This window comes from Platalea leucorodia, assembly GCF_965183815.1.
Source record: "Platalea leucorodia genome assembly, chromosome: Z".
Classification (NCBI taxonomy): Eukaryota; Metazoa; Chordata; class Aves; order Pelecaniformes; family Threskiornithidae; genus Platalea; species Platalea leucorodia.
The window spans coordinates 22,915,886-22,936,390 of record NC_138858.1 but is presented as its reverse complement, the minus strand read 5'-3'; positions in this window follow the sequence as shown (position 1 = coordinate 22,936,390).

The window sequence follows — 20,505 nt, the reverse complement described above, 5'->3', positions numbered from 1 at the left end:
GGTGGTGAGCCACTCCAGCAGCTGGCATTGGCACAAGGGCTCGCACCATCCCTGGCAGGGCTCGCACTCCCTCCCCAGCCAGCGAGGCGTGCTGTCTAACACTGCGGTCGTCTCCAGTGACTGCTGCATTCCTGATCTGGATTTCAGCATCAAATGCTGCCAGTCCAACTGAATGAGGGGCTGTACCACACATACCTAGCCATAGATGCTTCCTTCTTGCAGGTGCGTATTCTGCTTCTTCCACACCTGACCTCCCTTGCACCACGACACAAGGACACAAGAAATGTCCTCCTGGGTCCAAGAGACAATTCATCCCTCCCCGTGTCCTGTCTTTTGTGGTGCAAACATAGATACCACACTGGGAGAGCTTGTGAGCCTGGCCATGACCTACCTGGCCAACACCTGTATCTGTATGCACATTTCCACACACTGCCCCAGCAGTCAGAGCTGCGGTGGTAGGGATGTGGGAGGGTATCTCCCTGCACAGCTCTTCTAGCACCTCTTTAAGAGTCTGTTGTCCACTAATTTGCCCAAGCCCATGTGGGGCCCACCAGCACCGTCCACCTCCGTCACCTCTTGTTGCAACAAATCCCACTACCAACTGTGTAGAGAAATATTTTCTTTCATCTGCTTTAAACTGATCTCTGTCAAGTGCTCCCTCATTCTAGCGTCATGGGATTTAGTGAGTAACAGTTCTGAAGTCACCTTATTACTGCCTGCACAATTTTGTAAAGGACATTGCTTCTTCCCATGGCTGCAAAGTAAACATCCCAAAGGAACATTGGAGATTTCCGTTTCCTTTGTTTCTTAGGGGAGCTGGAAGTCAGACTCCACTGCTCTTTTAAGAGAGTAGCACGTGTTTTAGACCCGGCTTTTGATGACGAGTGGTATTTTCAGAAGGTTAGCTGCTGAGCTTCTCACACGTACTTTCCACAATTAGCAGCTGTGCCTGAGGGATAGGAATTAGCTGCTTCCCTAGCTTACATGCTTGTGAAAATACTGTCAGGTACACACCTGCAATTTTTAGAGCCCAAATGCCTTTGAAAAATCATAGGTCAGTTTCAAAAGCTACCCATGGTTGCTTTAAGCTGTGTAAATATTTCTCTTCTAGTGACCAATGTCTCGCTGTGGTTTTGAGTGAATCATTCAGAGACTATTCTCATTAGCACTCCCCTGTCATTTAGCCCTGAAATGTGTGTCACAACTTGCAGAAAAGTACAAAGCATTTTGATGCCGATCTTCAGAAAGTCTGGTCACAGATACGATGGCATCACTAACTAGTCTATACTAACACACTCTAATGCAAAGCAGAAATCTTTAGCAGTCTGCCCCAAAAATGTACCAGTTTCTCCCTCTGGAAACCAGAGGCAATAAAGCAGGCTGACCCCAAAGGGACTGCATGCATGTTAATTGGCCCAAGTTTGTAAGGTGCTTGGAGATAAAAAGTGTTATGAGGACTCTGGGAACAGAGCCAAAACATGACTCCCTGCTGGAGTCCGGAGTATTTCTGTATTGCTCTACTGCAGGAATGATCTTTATGTTCTCTTAAATCTGCTGGCTGCCTGTGTTTCTTTATTTCATCTTAGTTGTTGGAAAACAACTTGCTCAAGGCCTTGAGTCAGCAATAAATTAACTTTTTTAAACAAAAAAACATGGCACACCCAGTAGATCAACTGACCTTTAGCCCTGAACCTATAATTGAGAAGTGCATTATTATTTGCTTTGTGAGGCAACAGGCAGCTCTCTGCTCCTTTGCATCCTCATGTGGTGCTGCTGGTGTTACTCTCGGCTAAGCTATTACAGTGCCACAGCGATTCAGACTCTAAATAACTTGTAGGCTTCTTCTGCTGAAGCATGTTAATAGGTTAAGTTCACTTCACAATTGCTAATTTTATACTATTTCAAAGGATGATTACATATTTATGTATTATTTATTACACAAATCTAGCATGATACATTATTTACAGCAGTATTAACAGTATTTATTATTTATTATGCTACTGTATTAATATATATTATTTCAAGCAAGACTTTTTCCAGTGTTGTTTGTTGATTCCAGTTATTGGACTTAATATTCTGCAGAGTAGACAGTACTGTCCTTTGGGCTGAGGCTGCTGAAATCTAATTACCTTGGCCAAGAAATGCCATTCACTTTTGCCTTAGTTATATTTTATAACTTGGGGACAGATTGTGGTTAGCTCTGCCTGGGTATAAATGAACAGAAATATGGATGTGTAATATCTGCTCTTCCCATCTGTATGATGTACTCATGCAGAGTCCCGCAGTCCCAACTTTCTTCTCTGCCTGCAAGGCTGAACAGACCCACAAACTGCCGCAGCTGCTACAGACATCCAGGGAGATGTGGACAGGACTGTCCCCTTCATTTTGCTCCCTCTGAGAGAAGCTAGAATCACGGTAAATATATTGCACAAGCCCCAGTTGACCCTAGACACTGGCTAGTATCACTGAGTGGGTTAGGGAGGTGGTTTCTTGAAATGACATTGCTGTGGCAGCAAAAGCTCTAGCTTAGAGGTGGTTAGAGCTTCACAAAAAGGCCTTGCTAGAATAAATTATTTTGCTGGAGAACAGAGCTACACCAACAAAGGCACTTCCAGTCCTCTGTGGCTTAACCTCACCAACAGACCCCTTCTCTTGGAGGAACAGTCTGGGCAGTCTGTGTCTGAGAAGACCTGCTCTTGCATAGATCAGAAATAAACCTTGAGTGATTGTGAAGGGCTGGAAGGCACATTGTAGCAGAAACAGGCCCATCTTCCGTTCTCACCCTGCCAAATGCACTGCCAGCCCACCTTTTCACACCTAAGACCATGCCCAGGGGTCTGGTTTGTTTATGTGTAGGTGCGCTTATTCAAGAATTATCTGGTCTTCTGTATGCCTCTCTTCTTGCAGCTTCTCCACCCTGGTCCCCATCTCTCCAGGCTGGCATGCTTGGCTTGGTGATTCTCCCGTGACCTCTCATTGCAAGAAGCTCTGGAGTTTGCTCTGAGACCTCCTTCACTCAGTGCTCACTATTTACCATGCATTTCTCACTTCTGGTAAGTGCTGAGGGCATGTAAATCTTAAAGACAGTAGGTTAGGAGCTCCTTATCCTAATTAATCTTTAATGGAAGCACTGTCCCAGGCAGGTTTCAGGTATCATTTGAAGCTCCAAAGACTTTAGTGGCCTAAGCTGATTTGCTCATCACTGTATCAAACCTTTCTACACTGTATGAAACCTTTCTGCACTGCCCAGCTCCCTTTACATCCGTGGGGTGTGTTATTTGTGTCCTATTTTTGTCTTTGGTCCCCCCTGTTCACCACAGTTGACTCTCTGTACCCAGACCTCTTCGGCATGCCAGCTTGCCTCCCCTCTTCTGGTTTTCCCAGCTTGCCTGACTGTTCACTCTTTTGGTTTTGCTGTCTGCCCCTGGTACACTAACACTGTCTCACTTCACCTCTGCCAGAAAAGCTGTTGTGCATCCTAGTTGATCTTCATGTTTTCCTGACTCATTCCTAGTAACTGTGGTGGAAAAACAGCTGTTTATCTCAATTAAATTTTGATTGGTAATTAGCATCTACCTGTCACTATTATTCAGTTTCCTCCAGTGTCCCCTTCAGCTATTTTTTATGCTATTTTTTCACCTGGTTTCCATGAGAACCATGTCACTATATCTCCACCCAGCCAGCCCTGCCATATATTTGATTCCTGTCAAGAAAGAGCAAATAGAGAGCTGTTTACTCTCTGGTAACATTCGAATTTTGGACTTCAACTCTTCCAGCAATGCTCAGAATATGGTGATTCACCTCCTCAAAATATATCTGGGACCCTCCACATGTCCATATGCTTCTATACCCTAATAAATGGAAGTCTATCCCATAGCACACTGTCATTCTACACCCAGCCTCTCTAGCTGAACAAAAGCTTTAGAGACATATCTCAAATCTCCAACTGTAGCAGGGACCAAGAACAAAGAGGATGCTCTGGTATCCTTTTCCTTGAGACAACAGCTAACTTCCTTGCAAGTCCCACCAAACAGCCTGTGTAGTGGGGAGCTGGACTTCAGACATGACTCCTTCCTTCTGTTTTGCAGACTGGGCTTGTAAGAGCTCCTTCTGGAGGTTCACTGAGCCATTCACTTGCCGTTTCCTTGAAAAAATGAGATGGAAGAGGAGGGGCTGCTCCTCTCTGTGGGTGTATGTAGCTCACTAGCATAGAGAAGCAATGGGCCAGGCTTTGCAGAGATCCCAGCTGGGGCAGTCGGGTGACTGGCAGCCCTTTGGGAGCCAGGACAGGAGTGTGAGCTGTCAAGGTTTTGAGTGGCAATAAAGCACAACACGGAGATCTCCCAGTACCCACAGGGCAAAGAAAGTGCAACAAATTAAAGATGATGTAGTTTGTGTGAAAGGCAGTACAGATTAATGCCATGCTACATGCAGCCTCTGAGAAAAACAATATTAAAGGACTGTTTGATTCACAAAGCTCTCCCTCACCACCCAGCAAGAATACATTTAAATGGCATTAGCCAGGCTTGGCATACGTGGAGAGCTTCTAAACATTAATACTTCAGATTTTGCCAATGCATGCATCAAGTCTTGTCCACCTACAACCTTATAACAACATCAGTAATAATGTCTTTAGAACATGGTGGTTCAGCTGGTGGAGTATCCCTCTCTATGGAGGCACTTGTTTCGGTTCAGCACCTACTTCAGCTTAGGGATGTAGTCCTTACACTGCAGGGGAGTAACAAACAGCTGAAAGGCAGTACTTAAAACTGCTCCGTGCAGGTTTGTGAGACCGTATCCTAATTTCATCTTATATCTACCCTAAACAGGAACACATGGTATGAGATGCAGTGCCTGTGCAGAGGTTTGCACCAGTTAGGTCAGTTCAATGTAACCTTGGTAAATGTCAGTTAAGAAAAGTTTGAGATATAGCCATGAAATCTTTGACATGCTTAGTCAGAGGCTCACGCAGGCTGCTTGTTATTAGTTATTACATATGTGAGAACAGTGTAAAAAAGGAAGAGGCAAACTCCAGTTCTTCAGGCAGATAGTGGATGCAACAGCTTCAGCTGTGCTACAATAATTACCATAAATGCTAGACAAGATGAAGTACTTGATAAGAAAAAAACAGGAAGCATTGCATATTTTTAACAAGGTTTTCTAAGAAATTGAGTCTTGTGTGATCTGGGGACCTGTTCTGGGTGTGTCTGTCTCTCTCCTTCTCAGTAACTTCCTAACTCATTGACCATTTTTCACCTCACCTGGCAGGAGAGAAAAGGCCTCAGAGATTAAGTCTCCAGAAGCTTTGTGAAAATAAGCAACATGAATATCAGTGCTGTTTTCTCCCACCCTTCTTTCATCCAGGAAGCACTTGTATGTGAGTCTGCTGGACAGGAGCAGAGATGAAAGAAGGAATAAAATAGGAGAAGGTACTGATAGGAGAGGAGAAGCTGGTTGTTATCCAGGGCAGAGAGATATGGCACTTCCCAAGAGCAGAGAGTGAAATACATTTTTTGCATCTGTAGAGCAGAGGAGGTTTAGGAGAGGATGGGAACTGAGAATGATTTAAGGAACCTTAGACCAGTGTCTCTTTCAGGCTGATTTACTGCCTCTTTGCCTCTGACCTGTTTTGGCTTGGAGTTTGTTACTGCTTGGTCAGACCAGGTGAAGCTCTAAAACTTACACACTTTATCCAACTCCATCAGTTTGCTTAAGAAAAGATACTACTTCTCCCTTCAGAAGTGTTTGCATTCCATCTTTAGACTGACTGCAGCACTGCTGTTAAATTGTTGGCATCTTCTGTTTCATATGCCGTATGCTACCTTATGCTCTCAGTGTGTTTTCAGATGCTGTCAGCTACTTGACCTGGGTTGAATTCAGTCTGTAACGTGGAGATAAGAAGATCTGTTTCCCACATGTAGCCTGTTAAACTATCTAGAAAGCGTTCAGATACAAGTATTTCGTGCAGCAGGCTTCTTAAATAACTTTGTGCTGTCGACAAGAAACCATGACTCATAACTCAAATGGAGAGTATGATGCTTGTGCAAACTTTAGGGGTTTATTTCCAGATTGTTACATTGCTGGATTTTCTTTAAAACTTTCTCTTCTCCACTCAGTAACTTCCTTCATGAGATGTATTTTTCCCAGACATTCCTGGAGAGATGCAGATGCCCATGCAGAGATGGGGCAGTTCTGAGAGGGACAAATCAGGGCTGTGAAGAAGACACTGCCACCCCAGGGAGCTCCTGCCTGATGTTAAGGAGATCTTGTTAAATGTAATCTGCTGCCAAACAAAGCTTGTTGATATTTCTGTTTGCTATTGTGTTCATAAGGTCTGTGATCCTGAAGCTAACTTGGATGAGACACTGACATCCACCACTGACTTTATTGGTAGTTTTGTTTGGTCCAGATATTGTTTGCAGATTAGGGGCAAACTCCTGCCCTGGAAGGACATTGCCATCACCTTCAGTGGAACTTCACCACAGATCAGTGACCATCAAGAATCATTGAAAGCCCCAAGAACCTTGTTAAAAATCCTAAAATATCATTATGTTTGTCAAGCACAGTCAAGTCTGGTTAATCACACCCTGTTTGCAAACATTGAATTTTATCAGTTTTAAAAAAAAATATGTCAAATCTTGTTCACATGTCCTATTAGACTAGTTTCTGCTTTAATCTGTGGGATGCTGAGACAATGCCAATAAATCAAACATGATTTAATCAGCTCTGACTGTTCTAATCTGACAAACACCTTCATTTGGAGGCTGATTACTTGGCTATCCATAGAATATTTATGGACCCTACAAGATATTCAGCACTCCCTCTATACTTGCCAGAGATTTCTGCTGGAATTATAGGACTTGTTGCCTCACATGTGTGGAAGAATAATATTAGCCTTTCCAAATGCTTTTAGGAGTAACAAAGCAGAATCAAATTATGATCTATATTCAAACAAGCTTTTCAAAACTTATGCAGACTGTTTGTTGTTTCTTCAAGCATGGAGATACCTTCTCTCCAAGGGATGGCTGCTAAGGAACTGTATGTGGGACACAGCTCTAAATATTCCTCTCATGTAGGACGCTTACTTGATGATCAAAGGCATTTGTGGTTAACAAATTTAAATTTTACACCTCTCTCTGATTTAAAGCTGAAGAGCCACTTGAATGACAGTGGTGCCAATCAGTATTTTTCTGCTACCGCTGTTGCTTTCTCATGTATTTTATGACCTTACCTATCTCAGGTTTGCCCAGATTATGTACGTTATTCAAATACCCTTTGAGTCTGCTTATGTAATGAATGCTAATTGAGGTGAAAAAATAATCACTCCAGTTTACAGAAGTATTTGCAAATATGGGTCACCACTTTTGCCTGGATTTTGCAACTGAGTTGCGAAATTTGATCATTTCATGTTTGGTTGACATAGTGTAATTTAATCTTATTTATTTTGACTTTTCCTGATTCTTTCTAATCATTGAGAGTTTCACTACCAGCTGCTGCAATGTCTGCTGTAGCACTGATGGTTTTTAAATGTAACTGGGTCAACTTCTTTTGTTGACAGATTTTAACTATGCATCAAAGCTGGTTCACTCAGTAGCCTCTATAAAACTTGCTTGGATTAAAACCCTGGCATCAGGTGTGTGTAGACGGTGCTGTTGCAGAGACCTGCAGCCCAGCCAGTGAAGGCCTGGGCTGGGAGAGGAGGGGGCTGCGCTGGGCAGCCCTCACCACAGTCGTGCCTCTGCAGCAGCTCTAGGCAGGAAAAGCTGTGACACAGTCTCATCCAGCTGAGCTTCAGGTATAAGAGTAATCCCCTCTAAGCCACTGGGACAACTCGTATATTTAAAGATACGTGTGGCAGAGTTTTCTAGGGGTTGGGACTTCATGGTTTTAGTCTGACACTTGCTACAAAGACCACCAGAGTCAATTAAAAGATCCCTGCTGCCTCCCACTTTGCAAACATATTCAGATGTGTGCTTTTCAACCATTAGCATTTTTGATAAAAAATGGAGGATTAACTTACTTTTTCTTCTGTTGAGAACTAGATCCTTAAATGTTTAAGATTAGCAGATTAAGCTATTTCAGTGCAAATAAATTAAATGTTTATATACAGAATCTTTCTCATTGGTAAAACACACTTTTTTCTCACTCATATCGCTCCAGAGCACTTGAATTCAGGAACTTTAGGTTTTGCCTGGAACTTGCTATGTCAATTCTCTTCTGACCAGGCTATACCATTACAGACAGAAGGGGAAATGATCAGAAGATTACTACCTACTGTTTTGAAATAGTCTTTTTAAATGAAAGAAATCTTGTTACATGAATATGGACATATGAGCAAGCAGCCTCCCATCTCCAAACCATGTGTCATGCTTAGTTTTCTCAACATTTACAGAAGGTAAAATTACTAGCTTTTGTGTTTCAGTATTTTTCTTCCATTGAAGACAATGGAACAATCTTCCATTAATTTTGTGGGAGCATGATTTGGCCCCTACTGACTTTATTTCTCTCTTTTCTCACCTCTTTCTTTTACACAGCAGGCAACATTCCTTCCATACAAAGGATACAGCCTGAAAAATAGCACCTTGACTAAGGAAAGAGAATGATTTAAAAATTAATGGAGAGAGCTGTTACTTTTCTGTACATACTGTACTGTACACAGCTCTGAAAATTATAGTTCCCATTATTTTAACACACCAAAGCCTTTTTTTTTTTTAAAGGTGATACTTTCCAATTTCTGTTCTTGTTAATAATTTAACAGTTTAAGAAGATGCTGTAAAAGTAATTTACTTCATTGTGTCTGTTTCTCCACAGTGAAACAGTTTCCATGTTTGTTTGTTTTTTGGGGTTTTTTCCTAACTTTGAAGAGTGGAAAAGGGAATGTGTCCTCTGATTATGCAGATTTCCCATAGAATCTGTCTTAAGAATTTATAGCTGAAAATACCAGAACAAGTCACTTAGGGATTATATAAAGGAGGAAAAAGAAGGATCAGAGAACATCCCCCAGAAACCTTCTTCCTGAATTTCTTTCCTGTTCCTGTGTGTCAACCTGGAGAGGCTGTAAGGTGATGGAAAGACATCCTGGTTAGCCAAAGCCGTGTTAAACTGCCTCTGCATTTGCTGCTAAAGATCATTTCAAATGAGGTTATTTGTCTTGAAGAGGAATCTGTTGGTAAAAAGAACTTTTTTTCCATAGTGTGGACATATGTCCAAGTAGCTAACTGTAGCTGATACTGCACCCTTCCTTGGGGTTGACTCTGATGAGCCACAGCACTCACTAGATCCCTACTTGGTCTCCATAGGGTTTTACATAGCAGTTTCTGTGTAAAATCATACCATTTCTGGGAAAATGACATGATCTATGTCTCTTTCAGCCACCACCCCATGTTTTTAAGGAATGGGGTCCTTTTTCCTACTGCTGAAGCTCTCTTTTGCTGTCTCCTCTCTACTGTCTCTTTTTATTCACAGCTTTCTCCTCTTCCCATCCTGCACCCCATAACCTTCTGCCTGCTCCCAAAGGTGCCGCCCACCATTTTAATTCAGAAGTTAATAGCTTTGCAGCTGCCTGCAGGGTCATTGCCTAACCCTGCCTCAGGTCTTCCCAGAAAGCTGTTCATGGGATGCTGGAGCACTGCTTCTCTCCGTGCCACCAGTCCCTCCCCAAAACTTCAGGAATTAGGCTCCTGTTGTGATTGAACTCGCTGCTGCTTCCACTGTATCACTCAGCATGAGGCTGCAAGCTTTCTTGAGTCATGCCACCACTGTTAATGCATTGGTTGAAAATGTGAAAACCAGTGTGCTCAACCCAGATAGCATGATCCTGTATTGCAGCGGCTCAGGAAAAGCCTCATTCCAAAAGACTGGCTAGCTGAGGCTGCAGCTGAAATCAGGTCTTGTTCAACTGCTCATTTTCTTTGCATCCTCTTTCACTGTTCAATCTGAAAATACTTCTCTGCCTGTCCTTATACTTCTAACTTTTCTCTCCCCATGTGGCTTGACTGCTGACTCCTCATCATCATCCAACCATGTAGAATGTCCAGTGAGGGCACAGCCTACTCCAGCAGTGTAGAATCATAGAATCGTTAAGGTTGGAAAGGACCTCTGAGATCATCGAGTCCAACCTGTTAACCTAACTGTCTGGCCCTCCTCTAAACCATGTCCCTAAGCACCACATCCACACGTTTTTTGAATACTTCCAGGGACTGTGATTGTACCATTTCCCTGGGCAGTCTGTTCCAAAGCCTAACCACTTTCTCCATAAAGAAATTTTTCCTAATATCTAAGCTAAATCTCCCCTGGCGCAACTTGAGCCCATTTCCCCTAGTCTTATCGCTTGTTACTTGGGAGAAGAGACTGACCCCCACCTCGCTACAACCTCCTTTCAGGTAGCTGTAGAGAGCAATAAGGTCTCCCCTCAGCCTCCTCTTCTCCAAACTAAACAACCCCAGATCCCTCAGCCACTCCTTGTAAGACTTGTGCTCCAGACCCTTCACCAACTTCGTTGCCCTTCTCTGGACACACTCCAGCACCTCGATGTCCTTCTTGTAGTGAGGGACCCAAAACTGAACACAGTACTCAAGGTGCAGCCTCACCACTGCCGAGTACAGGGGCACTATCACCTCCCTGGTCCTGCTGGCCACACTATTCCTGATACAAGCCGGGATGCCATTGGCCCTCTTGGCCACCTGAGCACACTGCTGGCTCATGTTCAGGTGGCTGTCAACTAACACCCCCAGGTCCTTTTCTGCCAGGCAGCTCTCCAGCCACTCCTCCCCCAGCCTGTAGCGTTGCATGGGGTTGTTGTGACCCAAGTGCAGGACCCAGCACTTAGCCTTGTTGAATCTCATACACTTGGCCCCGGCCCAATGATCCAGCCTGTCCAGATCTCTCTGTAGAGTCTTCCTACCCTCCAGCAGATCAACATTACCACCCAACTTGGTGTCATCTGCAAAGTTACTGAGGGTGCACTCAATCCCCTCATCCAGATCATCAATGAAGATATTGAACAGGACTGGGCCCAACACTGAGCCCTGAGGAACACCACTCGTGACCGGCCGCCAACTGGATTTGACTGCATTCACCACCACTCTCTGGGCTCGGCCATCCAGCCAGTTTTTAACCCGGCAGAGAGTGCACTTATCCAAGCCATGAGCAACCAGTTTCTCCAGGAGAATGCTGTGGGAGACAGTGTCAAAGGCCTTACTTAAGTCCAGGTAGACAACATCCACTGCCTTCCCCTCATCCACTAAGTGGGCCACCTTGTCACAGAAGGAGATCAGGTTGGTCAAACAGGATCTTCCCTTTACAAACCCATGCTGGCTGAGCCTGATCCCCTGGTTGTCCCGCACGTGCCATGTGATGGCACTCAAGATGATCTGCTCCATGACCTTTCCCGGCACTGAGGTCAGGCTGACAGGCCTGTAGTTTCCCAGCTCCTCCTTCCGATCCTTCTTGTAGAGGGGCGTCACATTTGCTAACTTCCAGACATCTGGGACCTCCCTGGTTGACCAGGACTGCTGATAGATGATGGAGAGTGGCTTGGCGAGCTCCTCTGCAAGCTCTCTCAGTATCCTCGGGTAGGTCCCATCTGGCTCCATAGACTTGTGGGCATCCAGGTGGAGAAGCAGGTCACTAACTGCTACCTCTTCGATTACTGGGGCTTCATGCTGCTTCCTATCTCCACCTCCCAGCTCAGGGGCCTGAATACCCCGAGGATGACCAGTCTGACTATTAAAGACTGAGGCAAAGAAGGCATTAAGTACCTCAGCCTTCTCTCATCCTTTGTGGAGATGTTTTCTTTCACATCCAATAAAGGATGGAGATTCTCCTTGTCCCTCCTTTTGTCGCTGACATATTTGTAAAAACATTTTTTGTTATCTTTAACAGCAGTGGCCAGTTTAAGTTCTAGCTGGGCCTTTGCCTTTCTAATCTTCTCCCCGAATAACCTCACAACATCCTTGTAGCCCTCCTGAGTCACCTGGCCCTTCTTCCAGAGGTGGTAAGCTCTCATTTTTTTCCTGAGTTCCAGCCAGAGCTCTCTGTTCAGCCAGGCTGGTCTTCTCCCCTGCCTGCTCAACTTAAGGCACATGGGGACGGCCTGCTCCTGCGCCTTTGAGATTTCCTTCTTGAATAACATCCAGCCTTCCTGGACTCCTTTGCCCTTTAGGACGGCTTCCCAAGGGACTCTGTCAACCAGACTCCTAAACAGGCCAAAGTCTGCCTTTCTAACGTCCAGGGTAGTGGTTTTGCTGACCCCCTTCCTTACTTCTCCAAGAATCGAAAACTCTATCATTTCATGGTCGCTGTGCCTCCGACCACCACATCGCCCACCAGGCCCTCTCTGTTCCTAAACAGCAGGTCCAGCGGGGCACCTCCCCTGGTTGGCTCGCTTACCAGCTGTGTCAGGAAGTTCTCTTCCACACACTCCAGGAACCTCCAAGACTGCTTTCTCTCTGCAGTGTTGTATTTCCAGCAGAGATCTGGTAAGTTGAGTCTCCCACGAGAACAAGGGCTAGACAGTGTGAGACTTCAGCCAGCTGCCTGTAAAATACTTCATCTTGGTCGGGTGGTATGTAACAGACTCCCACCAGGATATCTGCCTTGTTGGCCTTCCCCCTGATCTTTACCCATAAGCACTCAACCTTATCATAACCTTCATTGAGCTCTACACAATCAAAACACTCTCTAACACATAGAGCTATCCCACCACCTCACCTTCCTTGCCTATCCCTTCTGAAGAGCTTGTAGCCATCCATTGCAGCATTCCAGTTGTGTGAGTCATCCCACCATGTTTCCATGATGGCGACTATGTCATAGTTTTCCTGCTATGAAATGGCTTCCAGCTCCTAAAGCATCACTGCCCAGCAATCCACCACCAGCTGCTGTGCAGTTTTTGCAGAGCAACTCTGCAGTAAGGACCTTCATTGGAGGGTTTGTGGCTCTGCTGCAGTTGCAGTCATTCCCATGGCTATGGGAAAGCAAGTGCTTGGATGGCAATGTCAGGTTTTCGGATCGTAGGTGATACTACCCCATCTCTACAGCCCCATGGTGTGTAACACCTGTGCTGCATTGCAACCATGCCGTCCCTTCCTGAGGAACCCTCTCAGTGAGGGCAAAGCCAAAGTGCAGCGGCAATGAACTATATGCGCAGTACTGCCCACCAAGGACTTGGTCCTTCACCCAGCAAAGTCAGCACTAAAACTGCTGGTAACTGGGACAGGCTCTCGCTGGATGGTAAGAGACAGAAAGTGCGCTTTGGAAAGCAAAATAAAAGCAGTTTCTGACAATGACAGTTACTTTATGTCCTGGCTGGTAAAAGAAACCATATCAAAAATGCACAGAAAGAAATGACAATACTGCTCCAAAAATCTGACTTTCCTACAGGAAATGTGGATGAAGACTAATTTCTATTATGTAGAACAACATTTTTCATGTCATGCCAGAAAGACAGAAAACTTTATTTTGAAAGGTTGAGTCAATACAGTTGTTATCAAAGGCCATTCTAGTATGTAACGTTCTTCAGCTGAGGGACCACATAAAAACTCCCTAAAAGTACAGCAAAAACTTCAAAATGTCTAATAAAGCTTTGAAAACCATTTAAATATTAAGTTAATGGGTCCCATTTTCCTTTCAGCTGTGAAGGTTTGCATCAATGGCACTGCACTGCTGTGGTAGAGAAATAATTTGAGTGGTTTTTTTTAATTATTTTACAATGGAATAGAAGCAGAATTAGTTAAACCATGGAATCATAGGAAAACGAAATATATTTTAAGTCAGTTGGGTCAGTGCCAAATTAAAGCTAATGGGAATTTTTTGATCCACCCAAGAGGTGTCTCATCTAAATGATTGCTGTCCTTCTCCACATGAAAGAGCGTGTGACTCATATCCATTTCCATTCTTAATCTCATACATAAGCTGTAATTGTCAGCTTCATAGTTCATAAATAGTTGCTCATGCAAACCTATTTCATATGTTTTAAAACAGTTTCAACTTGTACAAACTTTGTACAAATCCCTTCACATGCACAAAGTAAATAGAAGCTCAATGACTATAATACCCTAAGGAAATCTGTGACTATAAAAAGTTCCTAAATTTATTCTTGGATGGGATACTCCAAAATATCTAAGTTGTCAGGGAACACATATTCCATTAACTTTCAAATAACGAGCATGCGTTAGAAAATTCCATTTCTTGCCAAGAAAACTTTGAAATGGCTGTCTATAAGCTATGTACATGCTCAAGGAAATACAACCCCAAATTTCTCTACTCTGAAATCTGTAATTTAGCAGTGAAATCATAGAAATTTCTTTCTTGCAATAATGCATTTAGAGTAAATATAGAAAATAAGCATATTTGTTGCAAAGTGAATCCAGTAATTTGAAAAATAATATTAAGTTACTTCGACTACAGGAAAAAATATGCAGTTTATTAGCAAACATTTCAGTTCCGACAAAATGTTGACTTCTCATTTGTTTTTAATAATATTTTTTCCTCTATGTTTAAAATGGGGGGGGGGGGTTGTTGGGGTTTTTTTGTTCTTTGACTAGCCAGCACACACCTAGTAAAAAAACAATCATCTCAGAAAATTGAAATTAACATATCTTAAATAGTTTTTATTTAGAAAAATATAAATATAAACATAAATGTAAATAATATATTATATAAATATGTAATATAAATATAAATTAGGAATATACATCTACATGTACAAACTGGCTGACCTCAGGTGGGCCAGGATCAGAGATTAACATCACAGCAGTGATGAAGAACAGCAATAAGGTGGTTTCAAGAAATACAGAGAAAATATGGAAGAAATGAGGGCAAAATTATGTCTCGCCCACCGTTTTGCCTGCTGTGGTTTCTGTAGTGGCTGAGAGCCTACAGGGCCCATTGCAGATCCCTGAACAGTATTTGCAATAATGCAGTTAACAAAAAGGGATGCGTTTTGATTAACACCTATACAAAATGCAGATTTGTGTGGCAGACACTGAATGTCATCATTAAGCAAAGAATTGGCTCAAGGTTTCATTTTCTCTCCACTCTTTCCCACTGTAAGAGGCCATTAGCGACAGGCATACACCAGCTCCTGCATCAAAATGATGTGTATGCCAAGGGTGTTAGTTGTAGTTGTGCTTGCTCAGGTGTGCACGGTCACATCAGAACAAGCAAATGCTGGATAGCTATATGGAGCACAAAGGAATGTCTAGGACCTTGAGCAAAGCTGGCCGGGGCTCTTTTTCTTCTCATCCTTCACATCTTCATGTTTATTGTGTAAGACTTTGCTTCAGTATTTCTGCACCTCGTCCCAGCAATGACCAGGCAAGATTCAGGAAGGATCCCCCTGAAATTAACTTCTAAATTGTACTGACTTTGGTGGGAGTCAAGTTAGACCCAATATGCAAAGAGGTGGAAAAGCACACAGCACTGGTTTCTCGTGTTTCTATAAAGTGTTGGACCCAAAGCTTGGGGGTCTCATTACTCTGGGCTGAGCTGAGCACTCCCAATTCCCACTTCCAGTTTGGAGCTGGGAGGGGTCTCTCCAGAGCAGGTCCTCTCTTGCTGGGCAATTACATCCTGATCAAAACTTCAGTGTAGAGTCTGAAAAAAGAAGATGTTAGGGATCTGTTATAACAACAACGTGTATAGAAAAGTGAAATGGAAATTAAATTAGTTTGGGTTGAAGCAGCCACTGATGGACTATACTCACACTGTATTGCTGGTTCCTGTGAATGGAACCAAAGCTAATGGAGAAAGCCCAGGTCTATTAGTTGACATGGCTCTTTCCACATGGGCCTTGTACCCCTGTTACGGGAGTGGTACTGGTTCATTTCCAGGACTTTCTTTTTTCATTCTTGGAACTACTTCCTGGCATCTGTTGCATTCATGCACCAAACATTGCTAAAAAAAAAGCATTGGAGTCTGTTGAGTGCATTATATGAGTTTTAAGAATTATCTACTGTATTTACAGAGTTGACTTGTGTGAATATGAAAGTATGGCTCTGGCTATGGTCTTCTGGATAAATAAATGTCAATGTTTGTATGTTTTTGAAACAGATTTATTCTGTCCCTCTGCTAAATTTTATGCTAGTTAAGAGGAATATTACACCACAAGAAAAATCTTTGATATCTTTAAAGTACGAGCATAGATGATCTTTAAAAAACTGTTCCTGCCATTAAACTAGGAAACTTAAAAATCATGTTGTAGCTGTAGATGGTCTGAGCAAAGTTCTGGGAGTTGGGCAGCTCTTAAGCTTCTGCTTTTGGATGTGGCCAGGATGCTTTCGTGGTCCTTGGTTTTAGCTACCCCAAAAATCCTTAGGTCCCTAGCGAAACTGTGCTGCACCTGCGTAAGACTGACCACTTTTTACCCAGGATAGCACATTTAGAGGAAAACACATGCATTTCTATTTTAGTAACTGGCTCTCCACTCAGTCAGCAGGCTGGTCTGACACACTTCTCAACAATTTGATTGTGAAATCTGATGCAAGAGAGGCTCTGGAAAAACATGGCAGAGGCAGGGAAGACAAGAGGGACTACCTCCTTCACTTACTACATGCATTTAGAATACCACAGCACTTTTAAGGTGTCCTTCTGCTTTTAGATTTGCCACATTTGTTGGCAGGACAAATAGCTTGATTTTAATCAGACGTGTAAAAGTCATGCTAACTCAAGTCAACTCATGTAAAATTCAAATAAAAGCTTTTATTTCCAATTTCCAAAACAGTCAGCATAAGTTTAAAAAAAAAGGTGATACTGGAGAAATTAAATGAAACTACCCCTAGTTTGCATAACCCCAAAATTAAAGCTCAGAGGTCTCCCTTAATCCAACTATTCAGGAGACAGTTGATGCTCCTCCTGATGACAGTCCTTAGAGCACCTTAGAACAGGGGGCAAATGTCCCCTCAACACTGGTGATTCACCATCTGCATTTCACTATCCGCTATCTTTATCCATTGAAACTTTAATTCAATATCAGTTTGTACATTAGCAGCCTGACACAAACATCTAGATAGAGTGTGTTCATTCCACTCATTACTGGCTTTTGATTGAAGCCAGATGTGATGGTGGTCCATGGTTCTGTGTGATAATAAGTTTGGGGTGATTGAAATACAGCAGAAGGGAAATGGCAGATCTGGGGCTGAGAGAGAAACAGCCTGGGGTCAGGCAGACTGTATGGGTAACAAAGTGACTTAAATGAGCCTGCTTTAACAAGGCAGGCTCACTCTCTCCAGCTTGCCCTGCACACTGACATGGGGGCGCAAGATGAAGCTGAGAGGTGGTGTGGTTTGGGAAGCTGGCTTAGAAGCCCTATAGTGCTCAAGCACCAGATTGTGCCCTTCTGTCCATCTAGATGCTGGCAATTAAGTAGTGCTTCCGCAAAAGGTCTCTCTGTGAGGTCTGCAAGAGCCCTTTCCCTGGGATCGCTTCTTACAGGGATTACCCCTGTTTCCAGCAGCTTTCACTTCACCTCTCTGCAGGAACGTTAAGAGCTGATGCCCAGTGACAAGCGTCTGACTAGAAATATGGGACCTCACAGTGAATCTTCTCAGCCCTGTTTTGTAGAAACTAGTGAGGCAGACAAATAATCAGCCCCTCTAAAACGTCCTCATGGGCCCGAGTGCAGGCTTTGAAACTTCACCACAGGCACCGCACCATGCAAAATGTTGGTCTGAATGCTGTAAGGGGGTCTAAAATCCATAAAATTACAATCTCACCTCAAGACAGCATGCTACATTTTGTCTTTCGTCTCCTAGAGTGCAAGTCCTTAACTTCACAGATAGCCAAATGTCACACCTCCTCCTGTGTCTGTTGCAGATATGGCAAAATGTGAGAGGAAAACTCCCCTGTTTAAGACATCATGTAACCAAAGGAAAGTTGTATTGGGCTGAAAGCCAGAATTTCTAAGAGTATCTCTTCCAAAGACTCTTGCTAATATTTCCACAAGGCACCACTGTCATTACTGAGTTAGGCTTTGCATTCTTCTGCCAGGGAAGAGAACCTAGGTCTCTGAAGTGACATATCTAAGTCAATTCCCTCTGCATGCCAAATTGAAATTCCCAATTACGCTATCCGCAAACCCAACTCTAATTCCTAGACTGAGCATATAACCGAAGTATCCTGACACCCAACATTACACGCGGCTCCCTCACTGCTGATTTACCTCTAGGATGCAGCATATGTTCTGGGGGTTTCTAAGGACTGCTCTGCATGCTGCATAACCACCTAGGTGCTCCTCTGTGTGGTATCTATGGTGTTTCTGAAGGCTCCAAGTCCATTACTCCCATTGGATGGAGCAGAACCTCATGGGTCTTGGAAATTAAGCTATTGCTTTTTTCCCCAGAGGAGTAGTCCCTAACTTGGAGTAAAACCTCTTCATCTCTGTACTTAGACTGAGAACTTCATTCAGCAGGGCTGTTACACCAACATCTTTCACCCTGGTGCATCTACCCGGCCACTCTGCAGTCATTGGATGCTCACTAGTTTCTTCTGCAGCTTCTCAGGATGAGGGGTGTTAAGCAGGGTGCTCTGCTGAGCCCTCCTGCTGGCAGTGGGGTCACGGAGGTTCATGTCGTTCACTGTTCTTCAGCTGGCACCAACTGTTTCTTAAAGGTGAAGGTAAAAAAAAAACACAGCAGATGTAACTCTGGTGCAAAGTTTCTGCAAATAAACAAGTTAGCTTCTTGGGTCATTTGCACCAGACACCACACATGGAGCTGCAGAAAGGTTGGCAGACCTCCTTTTGGATCAGTGGAGGCAGCAGGTAGCTGGTTGTTTGGGCCTGAGCACCATAAAGCACTGAGGGAAGGGCCTGAAGTTACATATCCCCAAATCCTCAGTGACAGAGGAGTCCGGTGTGAGTTAAATAGAAAGTGTCAGCCGAGAGACACAGCTTTGACAATAAATTTCCTTGCTTTCATGGATCTAAAGTAAATCAGACTTTACAATGTACCCCTTAATGTAACTTTAATGCAGTTTTTGTGCATTAATTCCCTTCAGGTCCAGTCCTTGTCATTAATATTGTCTATTGGCAAACAAAGTAGGATTTCTTTCCTTGCCAGCTGAGGAAAATGTTTGATTTGCCTTGGTGTTGCCAAGCATTTTTGTTTGCATTTTTTGAAGGACATTTGAACAAACGAAAGTATAACTCTGCAAATTTAATTTTATAGCCAGTGCCCCTGCTTGCAGTCTTGTACTGTACCTATTAATTTCAATGTCTGTAATTAAAAATTTCGGGGAATAGTTGCATAATTAATAGCTCCTAATTTTCATTAATGAGTACTAAACACTGATCAGTAAAGGGTTCACAGAACTGGCTTTCCCTATGCTTTGTTTTGGCTAGTGCCAGATTTTGTCTGAGAACCTGGTTAAGCTTATCATACACATTGGTGTTCATAACAAGCTATATTGGCACAGACAAGATACAGGCAGCATTTCAGAGTCCTGTGTCTGTGCTGGTTCAGTGTACAATACTTGTACCTCTCACAAATTCAGAGTCTGGGCTCCTGGGAGCTGATTATAGGAGAAGATTAAAAAGGCTGTCTTCCACACACATGTTCAGAAGCAATGGATGGCATCTGCAGGACTGAACCAGCACACATCTGCTCAGAAAGGAGAAAAATATCCCCCAATTAGAAGGGCACCATCATTGGTTTCAAGGGAAAAACTTTTAAGTGCTAAGTATTGCCACATTCATGTGTATATATACACACACACATATATATACACGTATACACACACTCATATGCTTAGATGTGTGTATGTATGTGTGTTTATATATTTAGAGACACGTCTTTAAATACATGAAGTTCTATGTTTAAGAAACAGTTTGTTGACACAGAAAAGTGAGGTACCTTCTTTGTTTCAGGCATGCAGCAGCTGGAAGAGGCACCCAACCTGTCTACATCAGGTCATGGGGAGAAGCAGGCAGGCCTGGTGAGGCTCAGCATGCCCGGCAGGATAAGGGGAGCAAACAACGATGAATGTCTATGCACAGAATGGTGACACAGGTAGGAGTCAGGGAGGGAGGCTGATGCCAAGTCCTCCTCTAAAGGTTGTTTATGTATTTTATGCATTGGTTACCTAAAATAAAGTAACTAGTGATAGAACAGGAATAAGAATGCAAGGTGTTCTTATTAAAGACCATGCCTTTCCTGTAAGTGTTTGTTATGGTATCCTCCTCTCCTTAACCTTTCAGCAAAAAGGGCCTAGGCTGTGGTAGGTAAGGCTCACTTCCCAAAAGGAAATGAATCCTCTAAGTCAGAAATGGAAATTATAACTGGGTCTTGGGGAAAGAACTAATCACTCTGCTAGGACAGAGAAGATAAAGGAGCAGCTGCTTCCTCCAGCTGTTTTATGAAGTAGAAGCTGCCTTTATGTGTATGTGGAAACGACCTCTACAGGTTTGGGTCAGACGTTTGGAGAAAATCTACTGGATATTGTGCCTGGAGGTCACAGGGGCTGTGCAACCACAAGGACCCTCTGGAAGCTACCATGGCCTTGCTCAGAGCA